The sequence below is a fragment of the Marmota marmota genome, unplaced genomic scaffold (genome assembly GCF_001458135.2).
Source record: "Marmota marmota marmota unplaced genomic scaffold, marMar, whole genome shotgun sequence".
In the NCBI taxonomy this organism is placed as follows: domain Eukaryota; kingdom Metazoa; phylum Chordata; class Mammalia; order Rodentia; family Sciuridae; genus Marmota; species Marmota marmota.
The window spans coordinates 972887-986286 of record NW_025999961.1 but is presented as its reverse complement, the minus strand read 5'-3'; positions in this window follow the sequence as shown (position 1 = coordinate 986286).

Below are 13400 nucleotides of genomic sequence, written 5' to 3'. Positions count from 1 at the left end.
CCCCCAAAATTTATCCACTGGCCTAGCCAAAAGGAAAAAAAAAAAAAAATCCATCCACATCATGCCATACCTGACACATAAAAAGACTAGGATTAACTTTAATTATATATACAAAATAACACTGGGTGAATGAAACCAGACACACAAAAGTGTACATTATATGAGTATAAACATGAAGTTCAAAAATAGGCTAGTCTTTCACGTTAAAGTCAGGATAGTGTCTTCCTTGGTGGGAGAAAACAGTGACTAGGAGGAGACACAGAATAGAAATCTCTACGGTACTGCAGTATTATGTTTCTTGATATGAATTCAGATTATTCATGTGTTCAATTTGCCAAAGTTCACAGAACTGTTCCTAGGACGAACACTTTTGGGCAAGTTATTTTTCAACAAAAATTTTAATATAACATTTATTCTTCGGTTTCAATAATAGCCCTATCCTATAAATCCAATAAATACTAAAATTCTGTATCCTTATTGTTCTTCTCTCAATAAATGATTCATGTCTTTATTCATGCCCTAGTTCCTCTTGATTATTTCTACCCATTCAAAACTTATACAATGCCCCAGTTCCTATTATTTTTTCCCAGGCACATTAATCTCTCTTTTCTCTCATCTCTTGCTTTTACTGACAATACAAATAAGAACACTAGTATCTATTTATTCATAGCTATGTGTTAAAACTAAAATATATCTATTTTACAAACATCTTTCACTCCTAAATCTTATCTCCAATGGAGATGAAAGGATCTGGAGAGTAGCAAATACAAGGAAGAACTTTCTCTGAAATTCTCTTACTTTAAAGGACTGATTTTCCAGAATATATACAAATGCTGAAAATCCCTCCTTCAGATCTCATCAAGAAGATGGGGATGCACAGGACTGATATATATAAGGCAGGAAGGAAGAATACCACTGACACCACAATGAAAGCCCAAACTATGTCCCAGGCTAGTGTCTATTCTTTTAGGCCCATTCAGCTCCCCTAAAAATTATTTACTCTTCCTCTAAAACTGTTTACATCCCCCACTTCTCTCTTCCAAGAAGTATATAAGCTTCTATATCTCATTGGGTAATCACTGTCTTTTGATGCCTCTGTACATGTATTAAATTTGTATGCCTTTTCTTCCGTTAATCTGTCTAAACATAGAAACAATAATTATAACATAGAGTGACCATCGAAAGCAATGCAGCAGCACATAAAAATCAAAAAATTAACTGTATGTTACAGAGGATAGTAATATGTTGTCCTCCCCCGACTCCCAACACAAAAATTGATATTTATAATATTGACCTAAGCAGAAGAGGAAAAGTTAAAATAGAGCTGGTATATTTATTTTAAGAGGGAAATATGCAATAAGTCTAGAAATAATTTCATCCAAAATAGTTAAAAATGTACACTTTTGAGTTCACTTAATAATTTGCTTCCTCAGAGTTTGAAATTATATTCTTCCAGTCGTGTGATTTATCTTCTGTTTGGAGAAAGACCTTAAAGGGTTAAGTACATTGGTTTTAGCATCAAAAACAATAAAAGGCATCTGAATGTCACCTTTCTCTACTTTAATACCTATATTTCCTTTGGAGTAAGGAATATAGGTATTAAAAGTTAGCCATTGCCCCATTTTCTTCATCAATTACATGGATATGTTAATACATATCTTCTAGATAAGCAGAAAGATTAAATCAGATAATTTAAGTAATGCTTTTTAACAGAGTTCCCAGCACACAATATGGTCTATTGCTGCTTTTTCTCGTAATAAAAGACCATGTCTTCAACATTTAGCAACTTGAGCAATGCCAGATACATAACCAGTATTCAATAAATATTTAGTGACTAGCCTGGAGAATGTTTAAAGATACAGCCAGGCATGGTGGTACATGCTGATAATTCCAGCGACACATGCTGGTAATTCCAGTGACTCAGGTGGCTAAGGTAAGAGGGATCACAACTTAAAGGCTAGCCTCAGTAATTTTTGAGAGGCTCTAAGCAACTTTGTGAGACACTGTCTCCAACTAAAATATAAAAAGGACTAAGGGTGCAATGGTAAAGTGACCCTGGGTTCAATCCTTAGTACCTCAAAAAAATAAAATTAGTAAATAAATAAAAACAGCGGATTTTTTTTTTAAATCACACTATTTCTCTGTAGAACTCTTACAATATAGAAACAATTACTGATATTTGTGAAAAATGCTTTGTAGGACTAAAAAGTCAAGTCTAATAAAAAAAAAACTATTAGAAGAAACAATAACACAGGCAACAGCTAAGTTTACTCCAATCTCTTATTCATCTCCTTTTTATTTCTCTTTGAAAAACTACCAATATTTTTTAAAATAACTTCTTCCATTTTGCTATGGAAAATAACAGAATTTGTATATTTACTGAATTCTGCTATGAAAAAGGAAAAAGACAATGTTAGAGTTCTTTTTAAAGCATCTGAAGTGATGTAAACTTTTAATGGTATTGTAATCTGAAATTCAATAAAAATAGCTATAAAATTTTATGTAATAATTATAGGACACATGAAATCTTATATTACATAAGAATTAATGTGATTTGCATTACACCAAGTTATGTTATTAAAAATGTTATCAAAAACAATAAAAGGCATCTGAATGTCACCTTTCTCTACTTTAATACCTATAGTATAGGTAATAAAATCACATGATTCTAAATAAGGAAGGAAATAGTACTCAAACATCCCACCATCATTATTTTATACTACTATAATATGAGATGGATATGATTACAAACTTCTTATCTATAACTTAAAGTTAAGATTTCACAGCAACTGAAAATGTGTTTCCAACCACATTTTTACAGTCTTTCTCCCTGTAACACTGTTCTTAAAGCGTTTTACCTTCTCTGTTTTCTTCTTTTCTCCCTCCTTTCCCCTCCAGCCCCTCCATCCACCTCTAACTCTCTAAGTTCTTCTCACTCTCCCTTCTTTCTCTTTCTCTTCCTTCCTACTTTTCCCCTCTCTTTTTTGCTTTCTCTCCCCCATGGGGAGGGAGGTGGTAAACAGTAGTGTGGTGAGTATTAGGGAGTGCATTATAGAATTATGAGTGGAAAAAAAACAGGGCAATCAAAAAGTTTTAGTATATGAGGGATGAGCATGGAAATAATTAGCACTACTATTTTAAGATGCGATTTCCAGAAATATGAAACTACTGATAAAAATATGTATGTGCACACATCTAAAACAGTTAAATACACTTATTATCTGGCAAGCTGTTTCTTCTTAGTACATAAATTACTTGGCAATCTTCTTTGTTTACAGTTTCTGTTTCTCTTCACCTTCTTCATTATGAGAAACTTGTGAAATTATACTAGATTCAGAGCAAGATTATTAAAACTCCTGCAAGTGGCAATTCAAGTATTTTTTGTTTCCCTAATATAGAAATAATTAACCCAAACATTACTTACCATTTACTCAAATCACTAGAGGGCTTGGTAGGGTGTCTGGATTTGGCAATGAAATATTCTCCATATTTTATGATCTTCATTTCAAATATTCTATCCCACTGTGTGGCCACATTTAAATTTTGAGATCAGAAAATAGTAATTTTAGTGTAGAAAATAACAAAAACACTACCCATCCCATTATAGTCTCTATTTACAGACCATACATTTAGAAAGAAGTTTGATAAATTTATAGAACCTCTTGAACATGAATAATGCCCTATATTAGCAATATTAATGAAGGGGAAAGATATGTACTACAAAATTATAGAATAAAAAATAATTTATTCTATGGTTTGAAATGTAAGCATTTCTCAATTTCTCAATCCAGTCCAGCAACTATCTTCAAAGGTCAGAAAAGCTTAAATTTAAAATATCAATCTTTAATAGTTAAGAGATAAAAGGAAAAAACTTACTACCAACGTTTCTCAACATTATCAAGATATACTCAATAATATGCCAGGAAATTTTGTTTTCAAAGTTAACATGTGATTTTTAAAACCCCAGCCTAGAGCTCCACCTATTTAAATGTTATCTTTCTATGCAAAGGTGTTACAGGTGTCCTTACTTCATCATTTCTATGAGGTTTTCCCTCTTGGTCCATTGTTGACCTATCTCCCATTTTTTTCTTCCCTGAATTCTCCAAGCTCTTTGACACCTTTATAGAGATAATTGTCAAGATACTTCAAATATTACTGTCCTACACTGTGCATTGATAGGGGTATATCACAAGTACAATAAAAGCTCCTTGATAGCAGAGTCATACCTTCCATAACATAACAGCACTATCCAGTGTGATAATATACTCAATATACTCATTAAAGATATATAGTGCCAGCATGATGGCACACACCTGTAATCCCAGAGGCTCTGGAGGCTGAGGCAGGAGGATCATGAGTTCAAAACCAGCTTCAGCAAAAGCAAGGCACTAAGCAACTCAGTGAGATCCTGTGTCTAAATAAAATACATAAATAGGGCTGAGGATGTGGCTCAGTCAGTGGCTGAGTGCCCCTGAGTTCAATTCCTGGTACACTCTCCCCTGTAAAAAATATTGGTTGGCCAAGCATGGTGACACACACCTATAATGCCAGCTACTTGGGAGGCTGAGGCAGGAGGATTACAAGATCAAACTTGGACAACCTAGAAAAACCCTATCTTAAAATAAGATTTTAAAAAGGGCAAGGGTGTAGCTCAGTGGAAAAGCACTTGCCTAGTATGCTTGAGGCCCTGGGTTCAATCCCCAGTACTGAAGGGGAGGGAAAAAACTGGTAGACATTAAGAAACTCACTACAAATCCAAATTCTTCAATAATACAGGGTTTACAAAAAAAAAAAAAAAAAGGAATACTTCTGAGAGTGATTTAACAAAGCCATAAATGCTTTCTTTTTCATCTTCCAATATCCCATTATAACATCTGAGAATCACAAAGATTGAAAATGAGAAGTACTTTAAGTATGCATTTTGAAAAAGTATGCATTTTGAAGTGAGAAAAGTGAAGCCCAGAATTAATGAAGAATAGAACTGAATTCTCCAGACACCAACTTCAACACTACAGTCTTATTAGCCCCTTCAACTTAAAAAGTTTTTTTCTTGTCTTCAGAGATTATAATCATCATCATTTTCTTTTCTTCTGTTGGTCTCTTTCTTGTTGATACCTACCTCTAACATAAACCTTCATTATCTTATCCTTAAACACTGGAATTTTAAACTCTTTCTCCAATTAGGAGGGTTCAGCTGAAAAGCAGAATACCTACTTAGCATTTATAAGGCCCTAGAGTCAAACTCCAGCACCAAAAAAAAAAAAAAGTTTCCATTTACATTTCACAACACATTATACAGACAATACTCAGATCACAAATCAGAAAAACTACTACTAAGCCCCTAGTCCAGTATTTGCTGCTACCTCTTACACATCTCTGTCAACATTAATCACCTAAAGTACAAAACTGGACTCATTATCATCCCTCCCAAAATGACATCTCTATATTATGGAACTATCCATTTCCATTATTCCTCAGGACTGCAAACTTTAATAAGTGCTCTCTTACTCTATTCTCCTACTTAAAACTGTATTTATTGTTCCTTTTCTCATCTCTGTTTTCATTCAAAAAATACTTCAGGGGCTGGGGGTATAGCTCAGTCAAAGAACATCTATCCATGAAGGTCCTGGGTTCAATATCCAGCACTGGGAGGAAAAAAGCAAACCCAAAACTTGAGTGATTGTTATATAATAGAGGCTAGTGGGGGCAGTGGATAATGTTAAAACTTAGCAAAACAGAATTGCTGCCCTCAAGAAGCTTAAGATCTAGTGAAGGGCAAAAAATTGGACAAAAAACTAAAACAATGGTAAGTGCTATTCTGGAAGGATAATAATATGGAAAAGTAGAAGAGGAAGCAGTAAATTCCCACAGAAAGATTCCCACAAGTGACATGTGACCTTACCCTTAAAGAATTACACTAAGAGTCCTGGAAATGCAAAACAAAACCTATGCAAATTCACGTAAATATGAAACTGCATGTTATATTTAAGGAATAGCAGTCTTCTTTGACTAAAGCAATTATTCTCTAGGGGCAGTTTCCAAGGGGAAAGATCAGGAATGTCGGGTTGGTGCTTAACCTAGCAAACTTATCCAAAGTACATGTAGAAGATACGAATTGATATGAATGTACTCTGTATACAACCAGAAATTTGAAAAATTGTACTTTACATGTGTAATAAGAATTGTAATACCTTCCGCTGTCATATATAAATAAAAAAAATTCATTTAAAAAAAAACTAGCAAACTTGGGCTGGGGTTGTGGCCCACTGGCACAGCGCTTGCTTCATCTGTGAGGCACTAGGATTGATTCTCAGAATCACATATAAAGGTGCATCAATAACTAAAAAAACAAACAAACAAACAAACAAAAGCTAGCAAACTCTCCCCAATTCCCTTTGAGAAGCACTGTGTGTAATGAAGAGAGGCAGAGTGTTATACACATGAACAATCCAGAGACAGATACATTTGACTAATATGGTTAAGGTAGTATAGAAGAAAATAATATAGGAATAAATCCTAAAAGGCCTCGAATGCTGAGCTAAGGAATTTGGACTTTATTCTGGGAGCACAAATGAACCTGTACCATGTCTGTATGGGTAGTTTTTATTATTGTTTTGCTTTTAATATAAAAGAATGAAAAGATTAAATCTGATTTACAGGGAAATAATCCAGCAGATGAAGTAAAGAGCTACTCTATCAGCTATAAGACTTTACTGTCGCTCAAATGAGATAATAAGATGTGATAATAAGAGGCTGGATCAAATGAGATAGTAAGATGCTATTTCAGAGGCAAACTGGAGGAACATAACTAAGAGATTGAGCAGTCTCTACCTTGAACCTAGATGTTGGTGGTACCTAAAAAGTGAAAGATGGGTACTCTTTGGGGTACAAAGTTTTACACATCATGACTTTGAGATGATTACCAGACACACAGAGGTCACTAACTAGCCTTGTAACCCTGGCTAAATTATAGCTTTCTATGTTTCAATCCTTCAATATTTCAAAGCTTATATTCTCAAAATATAAGCTTTTGAGAAATTTATAAAATATAAGCTTTTGAGAGCCTTATAAAAATAAGGATCAGAGTTTCTCAAATAGTTGTTGAAGATTAGGTGAAATAACATTTTAATGCCTGGCACAAAATATTCATGCAAAGTAGTACCAACAGTTGAAATAGAAATTTTAATGCCAATGAATTTTGCAAGATATTATTAGCATCAGTTTAGAAAGTATTTTCAGTATAGGGAGGGACCTGTGCTTATGAAACTGTAGTGGTTTGTATTAAAATCTGTAGGAAAGACTGTCTTCTGAAAATTGGCAAAGGCCTAGAAATTAGACCAGAAACTATGCAACTCCTAGAAGAAAACACAGGGTCAACACTCCAACATATAGGCATAGGCAATCACTTTCTCAGTAAGATCCCTAAAGCTCAGGGAATAATGCCAGAAGTTGATAAATGGGATAGCATCAAATTAAAACCTTCTGCACAGCAAAGGAAACATTAGGAATGTGAAGAGAGAACCTACACAATGTGAAAAAATCTTTGATAGATACTCTTTTGACAGAAGATTAATATCTAGAATATATAAAGAATCCAAAAAACTTTACATCAAAAAAATCCAATAGCCCAATTAATAAATGGGCAAATGAATTAAATAGATGCTTCTAAAAAGAAGAAATACAAATGGCCATGCTGATTTCCATGGTGGTTGTACTTATTTACAATCCCAACACAGTAAAAAATGTTCCTTTTTCTTCATATCCTCTCCCAAGCATTTATTATTATTTGTATTCTTTTTAAAATATTCTTTTTAAATTGCAGATGGACACAATATCTTTATTTTATTTATTTTTTATGTGGTGCTGAGGATAGAACCCCATGCATCACATGAGCTAGGCAAGCACTCTACCACTGAGCTACAACCCTAGCCCTATTATTTGTATTCTTGATGATTGCCAAAAGACTAGGCATGGAACTACTATATGATCCAGCCATCCTACTCCTTGGTATTTATTCTGAAGAAGTAAAGTCATCATACTATAGTGACATGTGCACATCCATGTTTATAGCAGCACAATTCACAGTAGCCAAACTATGGAACCTAGGTATCTATCAATGGATAACTAGAGAAAGAAAATGTGGTATATACATACAATGGAGTTTTATTTCAGCCATGAAGGAAAATGAAATTATGTCATTTGTAGGAAAATGTATGGACTAGAGTACATTAAGTAAAAATAAGCTGACATAAGAAGGTCAAGAGTTGTATATTTTCTCTCCTATGTATAAGCTAGAGAGGAAAAAGGGAAAGAAAGGTATGGTGAGGGCATAGGAATCTCATGAAAATCAAAGGGAGATCGGTAGAGGAACGGGGAAGGAGGGAAGAAGTATTGGGGAGTGATAATTGCCAAATTCCAGTTATACTGTGTATACACACGTATAAATATATAACAACGAATCCCATTATGCACAACTATAATGTACCAATAAAAAAAGTGGAAAGTGGAAAGAAAAGCAGTATGGAACTTAAAAAAATAAAACTTCTGTGTAAAAAGAAATTATACTGGTTAAGATATAAAGTTGTGGAATAAGAATAAACTATTCTGTCTATAGTGTCTACAAAACAAAAAAAACTATTTCATAATCTTTATTGCTTCTTATTTCCCACCCTCAGCCCATTCCCAATGAAGGATATAATAAATGCTTACTGAACATGAAAAAAACCAAACCAACAGAAAGGAAGAAATGAAATAAAAGAAAATCTTAGAGGAAACAGTATCAAGAGCATAAAATTACTCTTGGACAAAAATAGACATGCTTTATTATCTGACTTAGGAGAAGAGAAGGTAAACATAGGAGAAGAAAAGAGTATGGAATTCATACTGAACAGCCTCTATCTTCTTAATAAAGAATAGCCAGGTGTGGTGGTATACACCTGTATTTCCAACTACTCAGGAGACTGAAATGAGGAGGGAGCAGGAAGATTGCAAGTTCACAGCCACCTGAGAAACTTAATGAAGCTAGTTCAAAATTTAAAAAAGGTCTGGGGATAAAGATCAATGGCAGAACATCCCTGTATTCAATCTCTAGTACTGGGGAGGAAAAGAAAGAAAACCACTACACAGCATAGAGGGAAAACAAAAATCAGTTTGGAATCCAAAGAAAACAAATTAGTCGATTCCTCCACTCTAACACACATTCTACTTAATTTCTGTAGCCAGCAGCCTGGTCCAGTTCTCCAGTATCTCTTAATATTAAATTAGTAGCCCTCTAACCAGCTTCTCTATCTACTGACTTTCCCTTTCCAAAGGTGTGGTATATTGCTTAAAGAGCCAATTTGTCCATCTCTTCTTATGCAGTCATCTCCTCAAGATTTCTCTGATCCTTTACCCATCAGATTGTCAATCATTCTCTCTGGCTACTATTGGGCTACTTCTATTCCTTATACAGTTTGATTACATATTGTTCCATAACCCAATCACTTCTTTATGTCTGTTCCAATAAACTCTTCACAAGGGGGTAAAACTTTCCTCATTCTTATTTCTCCAACACTTAATTCAGCATCCGGTATATAATAGGCATTCAGTCAATATCTATTAGTGAGCAATTAAAAAATGAAATTACAAGAAATCAAAAAACAAAGTTAAGTATCCAAATATACATAATTTCAAAGGACTTTCCTGTTCTTCTAGGTACTGAACAACTAAGTCAGTAAACATTTTTTTTTTATTCACAGTGGAGGAAAACGTAAAGGGATTAGATAGTTAAAACTATAAAACTCAACAGTACTTTTAATAAATTTTATTACAATCATTATATTTGAATACAGATGTGTTTATGTTCTGGGAATTCACTTTGAACACTATAATAAAAGGGGCTTAACCAGGAATAACACTGTGTCTTTTCAAGTGAGAGTTCAATGTCAGGAAAAGATGTACTACTGAAGGAATTGGGGGCAGGAGGTGGGGGCTGTCTGTGGAAGTGGCTAACAGAAGCATTTGGGTTTCAAAATATATTTTGGCATGAAATATACAGAGAATAATACTGGGGATTTTTTACAAATTAAACAGAGTAGGTGTCTGAACAAAACTGAAAGCAACAATTACCAGAAAGTTGACTGTAAAATCCACTACAAGGAGTTCCTAAACTGGGTCAAAATTAAATCTATCAATAATTTTTCACTGAGGTACTCTGTAATAAGTACAGCAATAACACCAGTACCACACCCACGAAAACCCTTAGAACTTTCCTAGGCCTCAAGAAGTCTGAAAGGCTAGTCATTATTACTAAGAAATTTTCTGAAGTCAGGAAGAGAAATTCTAAGGTCCTGTAAAATAACACTTCATACTGTATCTTAAGTGCATATAAAGGAATGTGCTTTTAGACTTCATTCATTGGCAATCTCTATTTTTTGGTAGTCTCTTTTAACGTAAAAGTTTTGATTTCTGTTGTTATATTCAAAACTCTACTTCAGACATCAATACAATAGAATGTCTCAAAAAATAAGCTTGAATTCTATGATTCCTTGTTAAATAAACTTATAATAATCAAAACAAACATTTGATATATTTTAATGTGATTTAAAGAATTCTGATTTTACAATATAGGAAGGCAACAAATATTAAACATCACAGAGCATAAAATCCTACACTGAAAACTTTAATTAAGAACTACTTCATTTACGTCTAACATTCTTACTAACTCTTTGAAGTAATGGGGTTTTTTGAGATAAAGAAACCGGAGGTTAAGCAAGGTCAAGTAACTTGTCCCAAATCACTCTCAAACTGAACTCTAACTTGAATAGACACAGTGTTATTTCTGGGTAAGCCCCTCTTACAGTGTTCAAAGTGAATTCCCAGAACACAAACAAATCTATATTCAAATATAATTATTGGAGTAAAATTTATTAGAAGTACTATTGAGTTTTATAGTTTCGATAATCTAATCCTTTTACTTTTCCTTTAATAAGAATAAAAATGTTTACTGTCTTGGTTATTGTTAAGAGACACAGCTGAGATCACAACCCAGAGTTATTTGACTTTATAGTTAGCTCTCTTTTCACTATACACTGATAGCTTCTTTGGGGATTATAATGACCCTAACCTCTATAATGAACTCTGTTGAATTATTTACATGATTAATTTCTCAAAAATTACAGAAAAATAATTAGAATGAGAGCAAACACTAACCTTAGTATTAAACAAAAATTTTCATTACCCAAACTTTATATTTTTACATACTGTAATCCAATACACAAACAGCTGCCCTTCAGCTGCAACCCAGACTGCCTCACAGTTCTAAATGATTACTACAGTTAAATTCCTCATGAACTTTCACATTAGATCCACAAGTCTTCTCTGAACAATGAAATGTTTGTCAGAATAACAGTTTCTCTAAACAATAGTGTCACTATAATGAACCTAACTCAGATTACTTTCTTATTCTAAACTTCCTCATAATTTAGAATACAGTTCTCATGTAACCTCTCATTCTTGGTTGTGTCCTGCTTTTGCAATCAGTTTCAGTTGGCTGTGTATATTTTGTTCAAAACTGAAGTACATTTTGTTAGGACAAGCAGAAATAGAATTTTCTGCAGTCTTTATACAATCCTGGAAACACCTATGGTCATAATCAGGTGTTTACTGTCACAGAATGTAGCCATTTTAAGCAATGAACATTTGGTGTTATCTGTATTCTTGAGTAAAATAGGAATAAACCATAAGCATCAAATCAATCTTGTTTTGACACAATTCAAAATTTTGACACTAACCAGAGAAATCACTATATATATAGGAGCTCAACAAACTCAACTCCAAGTACAACTATACTTTACTTCCAACACCATATCCAAACAGGTTTTTAAGGAAGAAACCAGTCTCAAGTTTACTTAATAAGTGGGTTTTTTTTTTTTTTGGTCGCCATCTGAAACACATGCTTGCATATAAAAATTGGATCGCTAATACACTATATTTGTTAGAGAACTGAAATGCTAAATTTTCAAGTCTGTAAGGAATAATTGCTATTTTATAAGAAAGTTTACTAGAAAATCTATTTTATATAATTTTTATACATGTTATATAGTTTTCAAATTGTTGCTCAAAAATCAAAAACTTTACATTTTTCTATACTAATTCTCAAAATCTGCTGGAAAGAAGTTCCAAATTAAGGCACTGGTGATCTACTTAGTTGCCATTTCCAGTACTTAACGCACTACTATACTGCATTTTTAAAAATTCTTCTGCCTTTAAAAGGATCTGGTTCAGCTAAAGCTAAGTCTCCAAACTTTCAGAATAAAGTATTAAGTTACAAAAATGTACTCTTTTAGCTAAATGAAAATTGGCCTGTTTATATTCCAGTAAGCTTACATTACGATATACAAAATAAAACAAATTAGAGAATGCATTATGCTTTCAATACAGAGGTGAGCCTCAACAATTGAACCCATGTATGAAAACACTGTAATAACAGTCATTGCATTGAGTACAACACGGGGTATAAATTGATCTCATGCAATGTTTACAACGACTTCTTAAAGAAAACTTCCTAAGGTGTTTCACAGATCACAAGAAGAAACTGACTCTGTACAATGAACCAGATTACTCTCCAAGCTATAGCCGGTGTGAAACATGACCGTTGGAATCAGTAGACCAAATCCTGCTTATCATGGAAGAGAAAAGAATTTTGTATGCAACCACAAATTCTTCAGCAAGACACTGTCGGATAAACTCCAATACGGTGACTGACAGAAAAAGCAGTAGTTGGATTCGGGCCTTAAAAATATAACCCGGTTTTACCCTGCTCCGAAGGTGTAAACAAACCCAATCTCCACTGCAGAAGGTAAACAATGAACCTGCATCAGGGTGAGTGGGCGGTCTTTTGCCAACTACAAACCCGGCGGCCCAGGAAAGGCAAGCAGGAGGGAAATACAGCTTAAAACATACACTTAGCAGTAAAGAACGGCTCCAGTTTTCACTACTGAGTTATCCATGCTGCGGGTCCCCACAGGACGGTGAGCAGAGAGAAGTCACGCAGTCAGTAAGAACCAAGCAGGTCCGGCAAGCGTCTCCTCCGGGGGACGGGGAAGGCAGGATGTGGTCGCTGTTCCCTCAAACACCCTTCGGCAACCCAAACAACAACCTCTACCTCCCTCCGGCCGCTCCAGGGTTTGGTGCACGAGCTCCAAGATAGGTGTAAACGCTCCCTGGGGTCCGCGGAACCCAAAGGGGTCGCTGGCTCGCCGAGTTCCGCTACATGCTCCCCCACACCCGAGGCCCGGACAAGGGCTCCAGCTAGCGAAGGGGGCACCGGGAAGGGGGATGGGTCTGGCGAGGCAGCCCGGGCTGGGCTCCCGCGGGCCGGCAGGCGGGGCTCGGGCTCTGCCCCCCGCTCCCTCGCGGGT